Genomic DNA, 23337 nt, shown 5'->3' on the forward strand with positions numbered 1-23337 from the left:
TTATGTACATAGTGGACTTAACTCGCCAGTGCGAGTAGCTTTGTATTTTGGATTTGGACTATGTATATGAAACTCAGTTTGTTTAGCTTCTGTTTTCTCTAGCAGCTCTCTACTACTGTTCGTAGTAGTGTTTGATTTACAGGTACAGCAATCGCTTCGTATATAGGGGAAATTCCTTTGTATACGGTGGATTTGTCGGCGCGCCCGGGGAAAGTGTAATCCGGGGCGTGACAGATTAAGTTGGTATCAGAGCTTTACTGTAGGTCGTTGGGACCTAGGAAATCTAAGTTTGGCAAACCTTAGGAAAGCAAGACGTGAGAGGCGTAATTTTATTGCGAAAGTCAATGATTGTTTGTTCTAACTGCTCCTAGAGTGGAGTGAGTGACTGAGGGAGTTCCTGTTTTGGCCTGAGAAATTATGTTGGCTGCAGACGACATAATTTTAGAGGAAAAATAGGGACCGCCTTCTAGACTTTCGTTCGATTGGGTCGAGAGTGTTTGGTTGTATCTGACCCCGATTTGTTCCTTTCAGCTATGTATCGTCGCCGAGGCCGACCGTCGTTGCGGGAGCGTGCGCAGTTGGCGCAGGATCGTGCTAGATCTCCCGAGATGCCTGAGCAGGCAGAGGCGAGTGCACCCCCAGTTGTAGAGCAGAGGGCCCGACCGGAGGCGAGTGCATCCCCAGATTTGAGTGCACAGTTGGCTGCCCTGACTGAGGTGACGAGACAGCAGGGGAAGCTATTGCAGAGGTTGTGTGAGAGGATAGCTCAGCCACCGAGTTCTATACCGAGGGCACCAGAGTCGCCAGTTCCACCCCCGACTACTCCAGTGACAGCACCAGCTGCAGCAGTTCCTCCATCGGCAGGAGTTCCAGTAGCGCCAGTTACGCCTGCTAGGGGGCCAGTACCGTTGACTGAGGCCGAGCAGGAGCGGTGGACGGAGAGATTAGCTCGTTTTCGTCGATTTGACCCACCGATCTTCGATGGCAGAGGCACTGAGGCCTGGATTGTTGAGGGATGGGTCAGTGCGATGGAGAAGTTATTCGAGGATTTGTTCGTTCCAGAGGGGGAGCAGGTACCCCTGGGAGTACACTGTCTAGCAGGTGATGCTCATGACTGGTGGCGGAGAACGAGGCGAGACCAGGGGCTAGTGGCGGCGCAGCTGAGTTGGGACGAGTTCTGTGGAATGCTGTTTGGGATGTTCTTTCCCAACAGTGTGAAGCAGAAGCTCGAGGAGGATTTGAGGAGGCTTCAGCAGGGAGATCGCCCAGTGCAGGAGTATGTTCGGGAATTTACTCGACTCCTGAACTGTGTACCATTTGCGGCCAGAGACGAGGCGCACAGGGTATACATGTTCGAGCAGGGGCTGAGACCGGACATCTTCAGGTTAGTGCGGGCGCAGAGGTCGAGGACCCTGGATGCGTCCATAGAGCAGGCCCTATGGGTGGAGAGAGGTGAGGTGTCGCTGCAGGAGAGGACTCAGGCCGCGGGGCAGGGTCAGGACAGGAAGCGCCCCTTTCCAGATGACGGAGGGCAGTCGAGCAGCAAACGTCCGCCGAGACCTCCACGATCACGTTCTCAGGGTCGTGGGTCTTCGCGGCGTCAGCATTCCAGGGGATCCCGTCAGCAGGGGCAGACTCAGAGGACGTCACAGTGTGTGATCTGCGGGGGACCACACTGGCCTCGGCAGTGCGAGCAGAGAGAGGGCAGGTGCTACGGATGTGGTCAGCCGGGACACATGAGGGCAGCTTGTCCCCAAGCAGCATCTCCAGCACCGTCATCAGCTTCGGCACCACCAGCACCACAGCAGTCTTACAGAGCAGCACCGAGCTACCGCCAGGAGGACAGATCGTCTGTGCCGCGGTCGAGTGAGCGGCGACAGCAGGTTCCGAGTGGCAGGGTCTACGCAGCTCAGGTGGAGGACTCTTCAGCAGCCGACCGAGTAGTGGCAGGTATCAATTTGATTTCTGGCATTAGAGTTCGCACTCTTTTTGATACCGGTGCATCGCATTCCTTTGTTAGCCGAGCATTTACATTGTTGCATGGTCTAGAGTTAGGAGCGTTGTCTCAGGCACAAGAGGTGCAGATTTCCGACCATGTCTTGCAGGTTACAGAGTGTTGTTGGTCCTGTCCGGTGCACTTAGACTCTTGGATCATGCCCGCAGACCTGTTGGTGTTAGGGCAGTTGCAGGACTTCGACGTAGTGCTCGGTATGGATTGGCTGGCGCGGTACTATGCTACGATCGACTGTGGAGCGAGGACGGTGACGTTCCGCGAGCCAGGCCAGGAGGAGTTTACTTTCAGAGGCTGCAGGAGCACGCTGTTTGCCACCTGGATATCTTCGGCGAGGGCTCGACAGATGCTGAGCAGTGGGTGTATCGCTTTCCTAGCGACAGTTGTGGAGGTACCTACGGCGGCGCCGAGACTCGAGGACATCCCAGTAGTCCGCGAGTTTTCGGATGTGTTTCCCCCTGAGTTGACGACATTGCCGCCGGAGAGGGAGATTGAGTTTGTGATTGATGTAGTTCCTGGAACTGCACCAATCTCAAAGGTACCTTACAGGATGGCACCGGCAGAGCTGAGAGAGCTAAAGGCGCAACTTCAGGATCTGATGGATAGAGGGTTTGTGAGACCCAGTGTGTCGCCTTGGGGAGCGCCGGTGTTATTTGTAAAGAAGAAGGATGGTTCGCTCAGGTTATGTGTGGATTACCGGGAGCTGAATAAAGTGACCATCAAGAACAAGTATCCTCTGCCGCGCATTGATGATCTATTCGATCAGCTGCAAGGATCTTGTGTCTTTTCGAAGATTGATCTCCAGTCAGGTTACCACCAGCTGAGGGTGAGGGCCGAGGATGTTCCCAAGACGGCTTTTCGGACTCGGTACGGGCATTATGAGTTCACGGTGATGCCTTTTGGATTGACGAATGCCCCTGCCGCATTCATGGATTTGATGAACAGAGTGTTCAAGCCGTTCTTGGATAGGTTTGTGGTAGTCTTCATCGACGATATCCTGATTTACTCCCGGAGTGATGCTGAGCATGAGGAGCACTTGAGGATTGTGCTACAGCTTCTGCGCGAGAAGAAGTTGTATGCCAAGTTAAAGAAGTGCGAGTTCTGGCTACGGGAGGTTGCTTTCTTGGGCCACGTGATTTCAGCTGAGGGCGTAGCAGTGGACCCGAAGAAGATTGAGGCGATTCGAGATTGGCCTAGACCGACGACGGTTACTGAGGTACGGAGCTTCCTGGGACTGGCAGGATATTACCGTCGGTTTGTGGAAGGCTTTGCGAAGCTTTCCACACCCCTCACACGCTTGACGCGGAAGGGGATTCGTTTTGTCTGGAGCGACGACTGTCAGAGGAGCTTTGACGAGTTGAGATTGAGGTTGATGTCGGCTCCTATCCTTGCCCTTCCTGTTATGGGCGAAGGATTTGTGATCTACAGTGATGCATCGCACAGTGGACTTGGTTGCGTGCTGATGCAGCATGGTAGGGTGATTGCTTATGCTTCACGGCAGTTAAAGGATTATGAGAAGAATTACCCTACGCATGACTTGGAGCTTGCCGCGGTAGTTTTTGCTCTAAAGCTCTGGCGGCATTACTTGTACGGCGAGCACTGCGAGATTTTTACTGATCATAAAAGTCTCAAGTATCTTTTCACCCAAAAGGAGTTGAATTTGAGACAGTGCCGGTGGTTGGAGTTGCTGAAGGACTATGACATCAGTATCCAGTATCATCCCGGCAAGGCGAATGTGGTGGCAGATGCGTTGAGCAGGAAGGCAGTGCAGAGCATAAGTATGTTGATCACTCGGCAGAGACCGTTACTCGAGGAGCTTAGACGGCTGGGACTCGAGGTGGTTTCCCCTGGATTTACTGCGAGATTGACGTCTATGATCTTACAGCCCACTCTGTTGGATAGGATTCGAGAGAAACAGAGTGGAGATCCACACTTGTCGAGGATTCGAGAGCAGCTTGAGAGGGGACAGGCCGAGGGCTTTGTTGTGGACAGCTCGGGAGTACTGCGGTACAGGGACCGACTGTGTGTACCTATGGATTCAGAGATCCAAGAGGACATCTTGAGAGAGGCTCACTGTTCACCTTATACGGTTCACCCCAGTGGAACCAAAATGTATAAGAATTTAAAGGCTCAGTTTTGGTGGAATGGAATGAAGAGGGACATTGGTAGATTTGTGGCTCAGTGTCTGACTTGTCAACAGGTAAAGGCCGAGCATCAGGTACCTACTGGCAAGCTTCAGAGTCTACCAGTGCCCGAGTGGAAATGGGAGCAGATCACGATGGACTTTGTCGTCGGATTGCCGAGAGCACAGGGTGGTTTTGATACAATTTGGGTGATAGTGGACAGACTAACCAAGTCTGCTCACTTCCTACCAGTGCAGACCACTTTGTCCAGAGAGAGACTCGCTCAGTTGTACTTGGATGAGATAGTGAGGTTGCATGGCGTGCCCACTTCGATAGTATCTGACCGGGACCCGAGGTTCGTATCGCACTTTTGGAGGAGTCTTCAGACGGCCTTGGGCACTCAGTTGCAATTCAGCACAGCGTTTCACCCACAGACAGATGGACAGTCAGAGCGGACCATTCAGACTCTAGAGGACATGCTGAGGGCATGTGTCCTGAATTTTGGAGGAGGGTGGTACCGGCATTTGAGACTGGTTGAGTTTGCGTACAACAACAGCTATCAAGCGAGCATCCAGATGGCTCCGTTTGAGGCGTTGTATGGACGCAGATGTCGATTCCCTTTGTTTTGGAGTGATGTGGGTGAGAGGAGGACGCTTGGGCCTGAGATTCTTATTGAGGCTGAGGAAAAGGTAAAAGAGGCGCGACGGCACATATTAGCAGCCCAGAGTCGACAGAGGAGCTATGCTGATACCCGGAGACGAGACTTGGAGTTCCAGGTGGGAGATCATGTTTTTCTTAAAGTCTCGCCGTCCAGAGGGATTCGCCGATTTGGAGTACGTGGAAAGCTCAGTCCACGTTTTGTAGGCCCTTTCGAGGTATTGGAGCGAGTCGGGCCAGTTGCTTACAGGATTGCTCTACCACCACGGCTAGCCGGCATTCACGATGTGTTCCACGTCTCGGCTTTGAGGAAATATGTGTTCGACCCCTCCCACGTGATTGACTTCACTCCGCTTGAGATTGGCGAGGACCTGAGTTACGAGGAGCGACCGGTGCGGATTCTGGCTCGTGAGTCGAGGGAATTGCGCAACCGGGTCATACCCTTTGTAAAGGTGCAGTGGAGTAATCATGAGGAGCGGGAGGCGACTTCGGAGCCGGAGACGGTGATGAGGGAGTCCTACCCCTACCTGTTTGAGGCCCTGGATTGAGGTATGTGTTCAGTTTCGCGGACGAAACTTTTTGTAGTGGGGGAGGATGTAGTGTTCCTGAGCTTTGGATAGGATTGGCTTCAGTATTAGTGACTGGTCGACATCTCTGGAGAGTGTCGGACTGAGTCGGAGTCAATTCTGCACGAATTGGATGCAGAATTGGACTCGACGCACTCAAATAAGCAAAACTGGAGTTTTGCCAGATTCGGGCGCCCAGAAAATGTTTAGGGTCGCCCAGAAACGAGTGTTGAATTTTACTGAAACTGGAAGCCAATTCGGATCCCATGTTCCGGGCGCCCAGAAGTGGGTCCGGAAATTTCACCTCGTGAATATCGCTTGCTTCGACGCGTGGCAGGGCGGTAGGTGAGTTCCGCCGGTGCCATTTACGGGCGCAGCACACCGCGAGCGGAGAGTCCGAGGAGCCCGGTTTGTGCAGTCAGGATGTTCTGGTCGCCCAGAACATGTTTCCGGGCGCCCAGAAACGCCCGTTTCTGCAGGGACACTGGATAGCAGCTTAAGTTCCTGAGGCTTTTTGGAACGCTTCAACTCACTATAAATAGTTGGAATGCGTCCCTTTGCTGCTCTTTTCTTCCCTCCTTCACAGAGAAACCCCTTTTAGCATCTCAAACCTCGGATTTGCTTCAAATTGCATCAAACTTCCATTGATCCAGCTTGATGGTGTGCTGATTCTGCAGTTCTTCAGCGTCGACCTCCAGTGTTTTGGCTCGTGTGCGACGTAGGAAGATCGGATTTCGACGAAACTTGGTTTGCTGGATTCTAGACTTCCAGAGGAATCCACGAAGCCCTGAATTGCAGATTTTGATTGAGGTTAGCTTGGTCGAACTAAGGTTTTTCTGGACTGCTGTTGACATTGAGCTGAAAATTGGATTTTTGAGCTTTTCTTGATGCTAACTTTGTAGGCAGTGGGATTTTAGTCCTGAGACTGATCACCCCTCAGTATTTGCTGGATTTGGAACTGTCCTCACCTGATTTGGAGATCATTAGGTGAGTTTTGACATTGGAGTTGAGATGAATTAGCTTAAGTGCTGAAATTTTGGCTATTTGATGATTTTTATTGGATTTTTGGGTGAATTGTAAATCCAGATCTTAAGGGGCTTTGTTGCTGGTTTGGAGGGGTTTCCAGCAGTGTTGCTTGAAGATCCGAGACCCTCTTGCTGCCAGGAATTGCATTAGAGGTGGGTGTATCATCGGTTTCGCTCCTAAGTGCATGTTTAGTCGACGTGTATAGTTCGATTTTTGTATATCATGCTTTAATTCATCGATTAGCATTTTGGATGTAATATGAATATAAAAGCATGCTGAAATGAATGTTTATATTATACATGTTGGACTTGAAATTTGACTTAGGAGAAAACCTGCGTTTTGACCCGTCATATGCTTAAACTACCAGATTTAGCTCTAGGAGCCGTGATTCGATTGTATCGTTGCAGTATCAGTGCGATGGATACCTGGGGTAGTTTAGAAGGCATTTACGCTCGTGCTGGGGTGCCGAGCTTATTTTTCAGCAGAGTTTAGGCTGTTTCGGGTCGTTGGGTGCCGTTCGGGTTAGCGGTGGACCCAGATTCTTGTTTTGGTCACAGATTGTGCCGAGGGCACGTGGGTTTGGTTTGTAGACCTGTTTTGACCCTGTTCACTTGACTTTGGCTAGTTGGAGCCTGATTGAGCTCGACAGAGATACGCTGCATACTCGGTTGGGTAGCGCCCACGAGTGCCACTCCGGAGTCAGGCTTTGTGCTTTCGCGTTGATGTCACTCATGCCAGTTGGACTTGCTCTCCACGGATCAGTTAGTGTGGATAGAGCCCGATAGTCGCAACGGGGCAGGGACGGGTGTATTCACAGTCCCGGGGACGGGTATGCTTACAGTCCCGATTGGATTGGGTCAGGTTTGACATTTCCTACAGTTGGTTAGTGTAGAGCATGTTAGTATAGTGACTTGTAGCGGTTGAGTTTATTTCCTGCTTTTTGGCTATTCTTGCTCCCTTCTGTAGACTTAGTGGGTGGACCGATGTTGTTTTGGGCGGTACCCACTGAGGACTACTTGTTTTTACAGTAGTTCTCACGCCCAGTTGTTACCCATCTTTTGCAGAGCCACAGGTTTCGGTTGCTGCGCCTTCCGCGGATCAGGATCGAGGCAAGGGCGTCGTGAGTTAGAGCCCTACCCGACTGACAGAGTTAGAGGCACCCTACTGCAGGTAGATGTTTTGTTTCGAGTTTATGTACATAGTGGACTTAACTCGCCAGTGCGAGTAGCTTTGTATTTTGGATTTGGACTATGTATATGAAACTCAGTTTGTTTAGCTTCTGTTTTCTCTAGCAGCTCTCTACTACTGTTCGTAGTAGTGTTTGATTTACAGGTACAGCAATCGCTTCGTATATAGGGGAAATTCCTTTGTATACGGCGGATTTGTCGGCGCGCCCGGGAAAAGTGTAATCCGGGGCGTGACATTTATATAAGTTCAATTTTCGATAAATAAATGCTGCTTTTAAAAGCAAAAAATAATTCACGGTTTTCCAAACAAAATTATTTGAGGACTGTCTAGAAGGATGCTACGTGGCTAGATTGCCCAGCAAAAAGCGGCGAACATACCAATCCTAAAAATTTGCAAAGTTTGGATATATTGTTGTAAATATATAAGTATAGAGATTAGATTATAAAATAATATGAAAAGTGTTGATAGATTGATCAAGTCGAGACACAAAAATTTCACTTTCTTTAAAGACATTCAACTCCTCTGTGGTTGGCAAAATTCTCAAATCGATACAACAAAATAATTACTTATCCCCTAAGATGCCCAAGTTACAATGGCTCAATTCTCATCATATGGCTTCACCAATTCTACATAAGTAGATAAGTCTAAAACTCCACCAAAAAATTTTTCTTTTGCCTCTCTCAATAAGAATAATAGAATATAGGTTAGTTATGTTATTACCTTTTTTTGTCGACCCAATATGGAGGAGCTCTCAATATATAGGACTAGGAGTTACTAGAACACGTTAAAAATTTAGTAGCAAACTTAAAGATTCGGAGTTAAAAGAAATAAAGAGAAATGTTTAAAAATAAGTATAAATATGTTATGAAATTTAGAAATGCAAGAGCAAAGAACTTGTAACTTCAGTTACAACTCCACCATAATTTCATAGGGTATTAAAAATAAAATTAATGTTTTATTTAATAATAAAATGTTCCAACATAATATATATGTAATTTATGTTTGAAAAGTATAGTAACAGGGAAGAAGTTGCAAGAGTGAAGTTGTAACCTCACTTGCAATTCCACCATAATTTTATAGATTATTAAAGAAAAAAATTAATATTTTATTTAATAATTAAATATTTCAACATAATATATAGGGCTTTTTTTGCAAATGGTCCTATGAAAAAATTTTATCTTAAAACTAGCCTCAACAAATTTATAATTGCAAAATGGCTCTATTCCTGCCACGCAGGCGCTACGCAAGTGCCACGTGGGTGGCTGGGAGCTTGCTTGGTAAGTTGAACACGGTGAATCATTCACCATGTTCAAACACGGTGAATAATTCACTGTATTCCGTACTTATATTCTCCCTATTAGGGATGTCAATGAGTCGAGCTTGGATCGGATTTTCAAAAACCTGAACCCGAACCTGAAAAACAAATTAAAATCCGAACCCGGTGGGTTTTAAAAATTCATACCCATATCCATACCCGACCAAAAACCCGAAACCCGAACCCTGTTAAGGACTTTTTCTAAGTTGGCGGATTTCGTGAAGTCGAATGGAGTCTTGAGGAGTTGAAAACAAAGATTGAAATGAAGATTGTGTGATTCCAGATGAAAAGACTCGTTTGTGATGTTCGGTAACTCAGGTACGTGTGTTAATAATTTATGGTGAAAATCTACACATGTACACGTGTTTGGAAGACTTAGAATTGTTTTCAAAATGTAAAACTGAAAAATCTGAGTTTTCGAGGTTCGGGATCCGGACCCTGGGTGTAGGGTCCGGACCCCGTAGGTCCCCTCTGCATGTACGCAGCGAGGGTTCGGACCCTGGAGCTAGGGTGCGCACCCCGTAGGTTTGTATTTTTAACACGCACCGAGGGTCCGGACCCTCGGGTTAGGGTCCGTACTCCGTACGTTGTATTTGCTGTTATGCAAAGAGGGTCCGGACCTTTGAAGCCAGGGTCCGGACCCTTCGGGAGGTCCGAACCCTCCGCCCGATTTCAAATATCAAAATCGTCTGATCTCTTTCATACTTTACCCTTTTCTTCTAAAACTTCTCCCACGAGCCTCCTACGCCTCCTGGGTGATTTTGCTTTCGTTCTTCGCCGTTTTCATCTTGTTTTCGGTAAGATTTTCAAATCTTCTTTATTTCTTGTTAATATACTCGAAAATATGGCTATTTTTGTGATTTCTCTTGTTTGATCCGTAAATCTTGCTTAATCTCTTGTTTTATGCCTCTAACTTCATTCTAAACTAGTTAGAGAAGATTATGTAGTGATTTTGCATGATTTGGACCATCTATTTGCTTAGATCTGTTCCGGCTTTGGACATCGAAAATAATATGCCTATTTTTTTGAAAATGACGGCTTTTGCATATTATTTTGCATTGATTAGCATTGCTTTCTGATGGATATTGTTCATTCATGGATACATGTGGCCCTAGGAATTTCTAGATATTTTTTCTGTAATTTTTGAAATATACTTGAAAATGTGCTATTTATATGTTAAATTTGTTCTTTCAAAATGTCAAAAACAGGGATTTCTTGCAAGATGTATTCACTACTGTTAGTCGTTGTGTTTCTTATGACTGGTGCGGGTGGTGGTAGTAAGCGCCGCCGCTTCGGCTCAGCAACCTGCAACTAGAGTTGAGGATGTGGGCAGTGAGTATGTTCCTGCCGATGATTCTAAAACTGAATTGACTGATTGGGAATCTCTTACTTCTGAGGTTCTCTCAAAGAAGAAAGGAAACGAAAAAGGAAAAGAGCCAGCGGGTCAAGGAAAGGGGAAAGAAAAATTACCTTCGACTCGTGGCAGGAAACGAACTGGGGGAGTCGAGATTCGTGAGCCTGTCGCTGATCCTCCACATTGCAACTTGCAAGATGCTCCGGTGTCATCAAAACGCCGGTCTATGTTTTCATCTAAAGTGTGCATTGGTGAGCGACATGTGGGTGTTAGACAGCTGATTAGTGAAGCACCAGTTTTTCAGGCCCTATATCAGAATGGTGATCTTGCAGAAATATGTTCTTTTCCTGAGCAGAGTGGTTATTGCCTGGAGTTGATTCGGGAATTTTATATGCGGGCTGGCTCTCTGTAGGATTCAGATGATGGTCCTTATACATTTCAGACGACTGTTCAAGGTATTTCTTTGGAGATTACACCACTTGTTGTTGCATCTACACTTCCTATGCAAGCTCGCACTGACGGAGTTGATTATCTCCACGCGGGTATTGACTCACTCCGGGATTGGCGCCGCGTAGTGAATGGGATTATAATATCATGCCCACAATGAACACGAAGGTCGTGCGTTGGGACCGGCTTCTCTACATGTATCTACTTGGGCATCTCGATGAGGTGAGAGCACGTGGGATTAATTTAAATGTTCCTTTTCTGGTTTGGCGTCGGATGACGAAGGATATGAAATGTCCGGACCCTGAGACCGTATTTTCGTTTTTAAAATCATGTTTTTAAATCCTAATCTATCTATAAGTCTTCTAAACCTATAAATAAGCTATAGGGAGCATCCTATGATATATGCTTAGAAAGAAGAATCTTTAGAAACCCTAAAAACTTGTTCTTGGATCTTTTTCAAATTATGTCTTAAATACAAGTTTTTATTTTTCAATCGCCGACTTGATTTAAAGGTTTCTCCTCGTATCTTACGATCTTTCTAAGAAATTGAATCACCACCAATTATTATCTTCTACGAGCTCCGGATGAAGTGTTGGCGCGAGGACTTCGCGTGAGGCCATGGATTCGGTGGACGCTTGAGGATTCGAGGCGTTGTTGCTGCGAGGATTTGCAGCGTGATCGATTGGAGGAGTTCGATCGATCAAGGACCGGCGAAGACGATCTACGACGAGGATTCGGTAAAAGTTGGGTCGTGTATTTGGTAAATCACTTTGTACTCAATTTTTAATAGTGGATTGTTTCGTGTGATCGGTCCCGTAGGTTTTTTACTCCGAGTTGGAGTTTCCAACGTTAAATCTCGATGTGTTGATTTTAATTTTTCGCATTTAGTTTAAATTTGCATCGAGAATTTTTATTTTGTACCTATTCACACCCCTCTAGGTATTATTTATCTTTTAGATCTTTGGGATCCATATCTCACAAACCCAAATCCGAACTCGATGGGTTTTAAAAATCCATACCGTTGGATGAAGATCTAAGGGATAAAAATTTTTAAACATTTTATATATTGTATAAATAAATAAAAATAAATTATGTATATAAATAATTTATTCGGGTATGGATTCAGATAATATTTCGGGTATCCATACCCATTGACATCTCTACTCTCTATTCCGCTTTTCAATATTTATATTGCGAAAATATATATATTTGTATTTTCTCTAGACACGATAAACCATTTATCGTATTTGGACACGGTGAATAGTTCACTGTGTTCAACTTAACACCCTGGCTCAGCCCCCATTGCGTGGCGCTGAAATGGCATCTGCGTGGCAATGTCAGGGCCAAAAGTGCAAATATAAATTTGCTGGAGCTATTTTTAAAATAAATTTTTTCTAGGGGCTAGATGCAAAAGAAGCCCTAATATATATAATTTATGTTTAAAAAGTATAGGAACAGAGAGGAAGAACAAAATAAAAAAAATTTAAGGAAGTAAAAAAAATGGAGATCTTTCTTCTTGCATTAGATTTGATTAAATTTAGGGTTTCTAAGATATAATAGCCTATGTGCAAGATTAAAAAGCAAAAGAAAAATTCTTAGGCATCGTTTAGTTTGAAAATAAAGTATAATTATTCTTGATATAAATAAACTTTTAGAATAAGCAAAAATAAGATCAATTTTGTATTTGGATGAAAATTGAATTGTTCTTGGGAATTAAAAATAGTGTTTGAATAGTTATATTCAAATATTGAGAATAAAAATAATTGAAATTAAAATAATAATATTTTATCTATTAATTAATATAAAAATATTAAGTAAATAACAATTAACATATTTAATTAACTAATTAATCATAAATACTGCTAGATATTCCCTAAATTTTAATTAATAAGTTAATTAACAATGAGTACTATTAATTAGTAATTTAATTAAACATAAGTAATTTAATAAATTAATAATTTAATAAATTAATAAATTAATAAATTAATTAGTTAATTATTTAATAGTTAGATAATTAGTTAAGAAAATGATTAGAGTAGTAAAAAAATATAATTAGGTAATCAATATAAAAATATTAGTTATAGTATAAACACACTAAATACACTAAATAATTAATTATTTAACTCGGACTAGCACTCGAACGGGGAATTCTTCTACCCCGAGTCCCAATAATGATTTTTTTAACTAAGAATTTCACACAATGGTTTTTTTAGAGGATTTCATATTTCATAATATCTCGCACTAGATAATTACTCTTCACCTCTCCCCCTTTTCTCTTTTCTCCGCTTCCTCCCTTCATAGAGCTCTTGACTCATCCCATTCTTTGAATTGCGTCGTCGAATCGATTCCACCCTCTGCTTTCCCTTCCACCGTCGTTCAAGGCCGCTTACTGTGTCGACCATCTTTCGAGCGTGCCCAACCGCTTGTCCCCACACCTAGCTGCAATGGCAGTGGCGACGACGATTTCTATGGCATCGTCGTTCCGCCTCCTTCGCAGCCCTATGACGTTCGTGAGCTCCCGCTGACCTCAAAGAAGGAGCGAGCCCACTGTCGGAAATAGACTTTGCTGTCTCCTAGCACCTGCGTCTTGATGACTAGATAAAGCTAAATATTGACGGCTTCTTCATTGGAAGAGACTCAAGTAGAGGTGCGGAGCTTACGGCCAGAGACTCTGATGGCCTCTTCGTCTTTGTCGGAGCCTCTTCGCCTTTGTCGGAGCTTCATGCTATTTGGACGTCCATCTTGGAGAGCCAACCAAACGATTGGCGTCGACGGAGATAACCAAGGTCGGCTTTTCGCACGTCATCTTGGAGAGCGACTCGTTCTAGGTGATCCACTTCTTCAGTAGGGGTATCAAAAGTGCACACTAGGGGACAACACAGTCAGTGAAAGAGTGCTTGCAAGATCATTATTCAGCACTGTAATAACTGTCATTTTTTTTTAGAAATTAAACCCTTTGTTGACAATGTTTCTGTGTGTAACGTAATTATAAAAGCACACGTCAAATTTCAGGCGAAACCGAGCTAAAATGGAGAAGTTATGAGACCCGGATGTTCGACTTAAGTGAATAGTAACTCCGGTTTTCCGGAGAAGCCACGAAGCAAACTTGGCCTCTGGCGCGTACAGACCTCTGAATATAGGACTCCAATAGCTCGTTTTGAACCTCTCGACTATACTGGAACCATTGGCGCTGACAGAATCGGATTCTGATGTATGGTTTTCGAGAAAAAGGAGTTTTATCAAAAAAGAGGGTTTTCGTTCTTCGCTATTCTTGCGTTATGACACCCCTCGTGATCTGTGTATGTGACCAAGAGTAAGGTGAGGGATGTTATAGATACCTACTAGTGGTAGGAGATTCAAATTTGAATTTGAATCAAAGGATTTAGCGGGATTAAACATTGGTATGTGTGTGTGGTTTTTGAAATTGAGAGCGGTACGGATTTCGTCGTGAATCGGAGGTCAAATCTGACGAAACAAAATGGCAGTTTTGATGCCCTCGTCGTGCTGAACGCGATGGTGCAATCCGTTCGGAAATCCGATGAACGGATTGTCCGATAATGCATGAAGTTTATAAGAGGCTCGAAAGTGGCAAAACGGAAAATCCCGCGAAAAGCGCGACATTTATGTATCGAACGTGTGAGATCAAACATAGAGGTGTGTTAGCGCAATCACTCACGCTGTGAAGGCTGGGTTGCAAATATTGATTTTTGGGGGACTAGTTTTGCATTTTATGCAAAATATATATTGGGTAGCTAGGTTTTCACCATGGAAACCCTAGACCAGCCGTTACCAATCCCCAACTTCGCCCTAACCGACACCTCTGCACACCTGCCCAACCCTTGCGCGCACCCCGGCCGCCGCAGGTGCCCGGCCGCCGAAAACTCGAACCCCGGCCACCCCTCCCATCATTCCCTCTCAATTAACCCACCAACCTCCTCCATTACTATACGTGGGCAACCCAGGAATGTTCTCACCCTCGGGCCCCTCCCTGGCCATGCCCGACTCCGGCGACTGCCGGCGTGCCGTCGTCACCGGCCCCGCGCGCAGCCGCTGCTGCCTTGGCAGCCTGCAGCCTTGCTGGCCGAGCTCGGGCCGGGACCGAGCTGCTGCTGGCCTGCGCGTCGCCGCCACCTGGTGACGGCCGTGCCGCCTCCCGCCGGCCTCTGACAACCGCTCGCCGTCGCCCGGAGCTCCCCCAGCCGTTCTCGTGGCCGCCGGCCGCCGCTCCCTCTCCCTGCGGCCGCGCAAGGTTTGCGGGCCGAGCCGCACCCCACCGCCGGCGCGCCTCCCCACCACCTCTGACCGTCGCCGCCGACCTCTGGGAGGTCACCGCCGCCGCCCTGAGCCGTTCCGAGGTCGCCGTCGCCGGAGAAGCCGAACCCAAGCTCCTCTCTCCCCGCGCGGGCTCGGTTTGGTCCAGCACCGCTGCAGCCGCCTTCCGCCGTCGAACGACGTGAGCACGGGTCCCTCCTGGTCGGCCGCACTCGTCCGCCGTCGTCGCCCGCGCCGCCGGAGCTCCTCGTCGGCCGGAGCGAGCCGTGTCCTCTTCGGGTTTGGATGCCTAGGGCATCATTGGCCGTCGCCGCCGCCGCTTCCAGCCGCCAACCGAGATGAGCACGGTACTCCTCACCTCCCCCGCACCCGTCCCTGGCCGCCGCGCATGTCGCCGTGCTGCCGGAAGCCGGCCGGAGCAACCTTGCTCCGGCCAAGCCCGAAATAGGGCTTAGTTTAGGACGGATTCGTGTTCTGAGCTTCCCGAGCCTCCCTGATCAATACGGAAGGGAGCACGATGATCGTGACTCATTTCTGATCATTGTGCTCACCTTGGATTTTGCCGGGGAGACTCCGTTCCGCTGTTTCGGCAGTGTCGACCCTGTCAAGCCTGTTTGGCTGCTGTTTTTGGGTTTACGCACGCTTATCCGGCGATCTGAGGCTGTCCTGATGCCTCCGGAGGTGAGCACGGTGATCGTGGGTCAGTGCTGATCACATTGCTCACCTCACTTTGGATCAACAGTGTCCGGTCAGCCCTGTTTGGCGCGATCTTCCCCGACTGCGCGCTGTTCGTAGAACTTCGGGTTGCTCCCGCGCTTCCCACAGTGACCTGTTGCGCTCCAGACCGTGAGCACGGCCTCCGGCACGTCGAGACCTGTCAGTACGTGTCTCGGCGGAACTTAGAGGTCCTCAGTTTGTGAGAACGAGTCATAGGAGTCGCCCGATTTACATAAAATGATGGATTTTATGTAAACATAGGGGCTTTTGTGCAATTGTACGCCTTGTGGCTACTGTGGGCAGCGTGTAAGTGTGTGTTTGACCTCTGGACTGAGTGTCCATGATCCTGTAGTTTTCGCGGAAATCGAAAGGTCGATTTCGGTGCGTTTTTCGACGAAATTCGTCGAAAGAACGCGATTTCGGTTCGGATTCTTTTCGACAGTGTTTGTTTGCTCTGTGTTTTGTCGCTGAGCCTTGTTGGCTGGTCACCATCATTATTTTGTAGGTTCGATGATGATAGGTGAGCGACGGAGGGTTCCGGTGTCGAAATAGACACTTTCGGGAACCCGGATTCGTACAATTATCCGGCGATAATTGTGTAGGGGTGTTATCTTGTGTTTGCTGCCAAAACATCCAAATTGGAGTGTTTTGGGGCAGCAGGTGACTCGTGACACGAGTCGGTGAGTTTCGGGACACTTAGTGGGTCCCGACGGCGTCCCAGTGTGGTTTTCGGGACTTCCGGCGAGTTACGGTAATCGGTATTGGGAAACCGATCTTCGTGGAACCGTTTGTGGGGTTGTGGATACTGTGATTATTAGTTGTGGGTTAGATACTAACCCGGTGGACCCTCTATAGGTCCTGTCGACTTTCTTTTGCAGTCAGGAGACAGACGCGACATCCGTACAGGTGGGTACTTCGATCCGACGTTGGTACAGTGGTGCACGCTCGGTGATGGTTTCTTACCCTTGTTCTTTTGTTATTATCCATGCATATATTATATGTTGAGCTTTGCACCTCTATCGTTTACATTACACCCACGTTGTTTGACTATACTCTACTCAGACGTTTCCATGCTTAGTATTATGTGTAGGAGTATAATCTATCTGTATGTGATACCGTGTTTCTTTATTGCTCTACTTAGCTATTCTGCAAATCCTGTATCATTTTTAGAGTAGAACAGTTTCGTGATGTTATGTGAAATCGGTGACCTAGTTGATTCGTTCTTGTATCTTATATCTGTAAATAGTCGGTTTGTTCCTTGACTCTTGTTGTTTGATGACCTTTGAGGTCGGTGTACCCTGAGGGGTAGGATTGTCGACTAGTGGCCGACGGTAGTTCTAGATCATATACTCAGATGACTTGTTGACCGATTCTTGCATATATACAGTAGTGAATCATTCGAATCCAGTAGTGTTGACATAACTGTGGTAGATGTTGAGTTGTTGCCATCAGTTTGACTTGATTATCAGTATTTGCATATGTTTGAGAGGATATCGATGTGTGTCCATCCTAGTTGACCTGAGTGGTCGGTTCTTGTACTTCTTTACAGTTGATGACCTATGCGGTCGATAGGCCCTGGGGGGCAGATTGTCGGCTTGTTTCCGACGGTTGATCATTAACCATATTCATTGATCGCCCGATACTCGTTGCATTTCACGAACACTGTGCGCGTTGATCCAACCAAGGAGTGTTCTTTTCCGGAAAAGTGGTTGAATAGTGACAACCCGTGAGCCCTAGAGGGGTTATTATGCATGTTAGAGCGACAGTGGTACTGTCGGAGTGTTTGCGGTGGGCGGGACCTCCAGGGCATTGGCTTGAGGTTGCGGTGCTGACCAAGAGAGCATTGGTTTAGATTGGGTACTTTTGGACTGATTGTCCATTGACGCATATGTTATAGTAGCAGTCGTTGCATGCATATTACATCTTACCTTATAGTTGCTCTTGCTACTATAGTAGATAATTCATGTATGCTTTCTGTTCTAGTTACAGTAGCGGTAGCCGTATTATTCATATAGTTCTTACTTCCTTTCAGTTATCGCTATTGTACATGCGCCATTCTTTGTTTATTTCCAAGACCAAGTTGTTGTATAGTTCTTCATGATCCGGTGAGTACTCCTCGCCTTCTTCGGCTTGCGACCCACTGGGAGGGGAGAATGTTTACATGTCTCACTCCCCCACCATTTTTCAGGATATCGCGGGCGTTGAGTAGTAGACGAGACGTGAGGTGACGTGTGTAGCGGACGATAGAGCTTCCGACCAGGTTATTTCGGTATAGTTATTACCCTTAGTATTCAGTTGTTATAGCTTAGACAGTTATTAGTGTTCGTATTTTTATTACATTTGAAAATATGGATTTTCGTGATGTAATAAATGAATTTTGTGAAATAAAAGGTTTATACCCTCGTGGTAGCGTTTGTAAAGAATAAAGTTTTCGTGTAGGAAAACATTTCGAAAGGTTTTCTGTGGATTTTGCATCTTAGCATTTCAAAACATGTTTCTGTGGTTGGAAACTTTTTAACTGATAGATGTGGATTTATGTTTAAATATCGAATACATAAATGTGAACCCTGTGATGTGAATGGTGTATGAATATATAATTGTTGGTTATTGGTATGTTCATTTGGTTGTGGTTGTACCTGGGTTACTTCTTGATACTGTGTGACGCGCGGCAATACAGGGGAGACTCTGTCCGTGTGAACAGTGGATTCCTGTGTTTGTGGCGGATCTGGCAACTCTGGGTCAGGCTTTTCAAAAAAAAAAAAAAAAAAAAAAAAAAAAAAATTCAGACGCTTTTCCGCTATGTTTTAAACTAAATGGGACCCCGGGGCGTGACAAGCACACGTACAAGGAGGGCAACACTATCACCGATCGTCTCGCTGCACCGATCATAAGTGCGTGATGTTTTGCAAGATCGTGTTCGGTAGGGATATAAAAAATGCACCCTAGGGAACGAAACAGTCGGTGCAAGATCGGTTAGTGATAGTGCGATTAAATCTTTACAAAAACGATTAAATCTTTAAGACGTACTAATATTTCGCACGTCATCTTGGAGAGCGACTCGTTCTAGGTGATCCACAGGGGTATCAAAAATGCAATTGTGACAATTCATCTTCGGTAGGCGCATCAAAATATGCGATTAAATGTTTATAAAAACGATTAAATTTTTAAGACGCACTAATATTTCGCACGTCATCTTGGAGAGCGATTCGTTCTAGGTGATCCACCTCTTCGGCAGGTGTATCAAAAATGTGCCATAGGGGACGAAACAATCGATGCAAGAGTGCCTGTAAGATCATTATTCAGCACACGTACAGGGAGGGCAACACTATCACTGATTGTCTCGCTGTACCAATCAACAGTGACAAATCATTTTCGTAAAGATTTAATCGCATATTTTGTTGTGAAAAAGATTTTAAAGTAATGTGATTGTGATTTTAGATTAGTTACAAAATAAAAACGGAACGAAAAAATATTAGTATGTTTTCAATCATATTCAATCTTAATTGTCTGAGGTCATACTCTCAATTCTAACAAAATAAAACCTTCAGCTGATTCTATAATTCACAATTTCTATTCTTGAAGGTGACAACAAAAAAAAACTTGCTTAGTTAAAAGTAATTAGTCTCCATTTTATTTTGCTATTATGAAAACAAAATAGGACAAAGAAGTTTTAATTCACTTACAACTTCACCATGGTTTCACAGGGTATTAAAGAAAAAAAATAATATTTTATTTTATAATAAAATGTTTCAACATAATAATTTACGTTTGAAAAGAAATTACATATAATTTATGTTTGAAAAATATAAAAACAGAGGGAAAGAAAAAAATAAATAATAACTTATGGGTAAACCGCATACCCACCTGTTCATTTGTAGGCAGGTAACGGTAAAGATGAAAAAAAAAACTAAAGGAACTAAGACGACTCCAGCTTTTTGCATTAGATTCGATTAAATTTAGGGTTTTTAAGGTTTAAGACCTTGTGAAACCATGTGTTATGGCTCGAATCTGTAGTCAATTCTATTTTCGATAGGAGCAATTGACAATTGAATCATATTTTTTTCATTATTTTACTATTCATAATAGTGTAAAAAAAAGACATGGCTCCAATTGGATTTTAAAGGTTTAAGAGCCTATAAACAAAATTAAAAAAAAAAAACTCTTTAGGTGCCATTTAGTTTGAAAATAAACTATTTAATAAAATTATGAATTAGCAGCCGACGGAAGCTCTCCCGGCATCCGGTGGGCCCAGCAGGACCCACTCCTCTGCCACTGGGTTCATAAAAGCAAAACTTTCTCAAAACCTCGTCCTCTCTCTCTCTCTTCGTGGCGCCCGGTGTTGGTGCAGGCAATGGTAGTGGAGACCATGGTGGCGGCGGCGGCGGCGGCTCTTGCCCTCTCGAACACCAACATCAAGTGTGACGTGTCCTTAATTTTTTTCCTTTTTTAAAAAATTTTTTTCGTGTCGTGAGAATCAATCAATAAATACATTTTAGATAAATGCCTGGATAATAATTTTATATCATAAAATTTACATAAGGCTACATCATTTCATTATTAATTAACTAAAATTTCTTCGAAAACTAAGCATTTTTAAAATTTGACAGTACTCTATAGAAATTTTTATAAAATAAATTTGATGTGAATGATAACTACTATACAAAACACAAATTTGTTAAACTTATTATTTTGTGGACAAATTGATTTGCCTTTTACTAACTTTTCTTAAAGTTTTAAAATGATACATCATAGCTATCTTTCCGGAAGTTTAATCTTCCAATAATGTTGCTTTAATTTTTTTTCAAGTGGTAAATCTAACTCTATCACAATGGTAGAAATGTATTAATACAATATTTTATTTGTTTATATCTGTATATGTCTCTATTGCATTTGTCCTTCACCTCTCCGTTTACTTTAAATTATTAAAATTCTATATAAAATTTTTATGGTGATAATTTTGCTTAATTTTATGTTTTTCTTGTTAAACATTGAATATATTTTATAAGATTCGAATGTTTGGAGAGTATTGATTTCAATGCACTTGGGACAAAATTGCTTGTGCATTTGAACAGTATTTGTCACATTAGTAATTTTTTAAATGTTGCAAATGTTCTAGCTTTGCGTGTTACAAATTATTTCACACTATCATTAGAGCTGTAATGACAGATTCATATTTGGGCGGTTATAAGACTATCTTCATCTCTCTTATGATTTAGTATTTCTAAAGCTGGATCACTTCTACAAGCTTACGAGAAAAGCAATGACGATAAAAAAAATCATTAATCTGTATTTGATGAAATACTTTTTAATGGATAACCTTCTTTTCTCCTCTAAGCTGTTTGCATTTGCCGAACACATCGATACAAGTTTAAATGGCAAAAAAAGTTGGATGGCCATTAGGTAACCACTGTTGTGATTAATTTGTTAGACAATTCTATTTTGGATAAGAAGAAAAAAGATAAAGTTTACTTCTTGAAAGTAAACTTTCTGAGCTTATCATTGATTTGTACTAATCCTTCTAGATATATATTGTCAATCTATTAATTGTTTTGATAGTTATAATATAGGCATTATATTATTGTTTTGTTAGTTATAATATAGGCATTTATAATATAGGCATTATATTATTTATTTGCTAAATAATTAATAATAATTTTATGCCCCAAAAGAATATTCTTGCACCATTGTAGTTATGGCGTATTAGATTTAATGTTTGGGCCAATGATGAAATTGCATTTTGTTGAACTTTTGTCGTGCTAAGTAGCAAAGTAGCATATACGGAGTTAATTGCTATGGAAATGTTTCTTTCACTAATTGTTTCTTTCAATTAGCAAAGAGCATTTTACTCCTTACGAATAATAAAGTATGTCTAAATGCCAGGTGAATATTTGGTATTACATAACAATTTTGAATAATTTGCTGAAATATTCATGTACATTGTAAAATTTAAATTACACTTCATTAAAGATATCTAAACATACTTGATTATTTTTAAAGAAACAATTATTTTATAGAAATAGCGAGTCTACATATAAAATGATTTACATGTACAAAATATATAGTATAATAATGTACATTATTTCTGAGCTAGGCTGGTATACTATCGGTAGCACGGTGGCCTCCGTGCTACCAAGTTGTTTTCAATGATGCGGCTTCCAAATTGATAATCAGCTCCGTTAGACTTGATCTACACTATTGAAAGTATTTGGAAACTAAATTTCATAATTTTTCAGCATCATTTACCTATCAAACAAATAATCTAAAAATGAACGGCTGAAATAAAAATCTCATAAAAAATGATGATAAAAGACTTGAATTTAAAATCAGAGGTACTGATCTTTTTTTAAATAGTGCAAAGAATTTTCTACAAAAATTTCATCATATTTGGATTGTTTTACACCGTTAAATTTACAAACGCATCACATCTACCATTAAAAATGTCTATTTCGAGACCTTTTGATCACTAGTCAAATGATGTCGAAAAATTATGAAATTTAATTTTCAAATACTTTTAATAGTGTAGATCAAGTCTAACGGAGCCGATTGTCGATTTGAAAGCCGCATCATTGAAAACAACTTGGTAGTACGGAGGCCTCCGTGCTACCGATAGTATACCAACCTAGCTCCATTGCATAAATTCATCATCTTTTGCTCGGTTTCAGGTTTTATATAAGTTAGTTTTAGACATCAATCTGTAGCTTATTTAGAATTTTTAATAAAAAAATATATAGTACGCATTTAGTACTTTATAATGAAAATTTACTAAAAAATTTCATATTTAATAGAGCCAAAAATTTTGTACGAAAGCATTTATTTTATATTGGTGCTTTTCTTTACATTTGTTAAAGAATTTATTAAAATAAATACCGTTGCATAGCACGGGTTACTTAACTAGTTCATGTTAATTCCAGATATAAATATAACTCTTATAATAAGCAGTAATAATATCAATTTTGTATTTAGATGAAAATTAGATTGTTCCTAAAAAATTTAAAAAATTAATATTTAAATAGTTAGATTAGAATATTGAGAATAAGAATAATTAAAATTAAAATAATTATATTTTATCTAATTAATTAACATAAAAAAAATTAATTAAATGATAATTAATTTATTTGATTAACTAATTAATCATGAATACTGCTAGATAATCCTAAATTTTAATTAATCAGTTAATTAACAATGAGATGTAATTTAGTCAAATTATTAATTAGGTAAACACACAATTATTTAGTAAGCTAATTAATTATAAATAATAAATTAATTGCAGTTGTTGTTCCAGAACAATTCCACCTTCTTAACGGTTTTTTTTTTGTTTGAGAATATCGAGAGGAATAAGGCCATTTTTATGAGCCAAACAATGCCTTAGATTTATTTTTTTATTATGTTTCTAAGAGAAATTTAAAAAAATTAAATCAAGATTAGACCAGAGGAGAAAAATGAAACAAATGCAAATTCAATGAGTTCTATCGATTTTTAACCAACCGTACAAGACAATGATAATGCATCAACAAAAAAATAAATACATAAATTTAAAGTTTTAACAAACACTATTATATTATATANGGAGCCCTGTTAGTTGGTGGGGGCTGGGTGCAAATGTGCCATATATGAGTAGGGGTGTAAACGAGCCGAACACGAGCGAGCTGGGGTTGGCTCGT

The sequence above is a fragment of the Ananas comosus genome, linkage group 14 (genome assembly GCF_001540865.1).
Source record: "Ananas comosus cultivar F153 linkage group 14, ASM154086v1, whole genome shotgun sequence".
Taxonomy (NCBI): Eukaryota; Viridiplantae; Streptophyta; class Magnoliopsida; order Poales; family Bromeliaceae; genus Ananas; species Ananas comosus.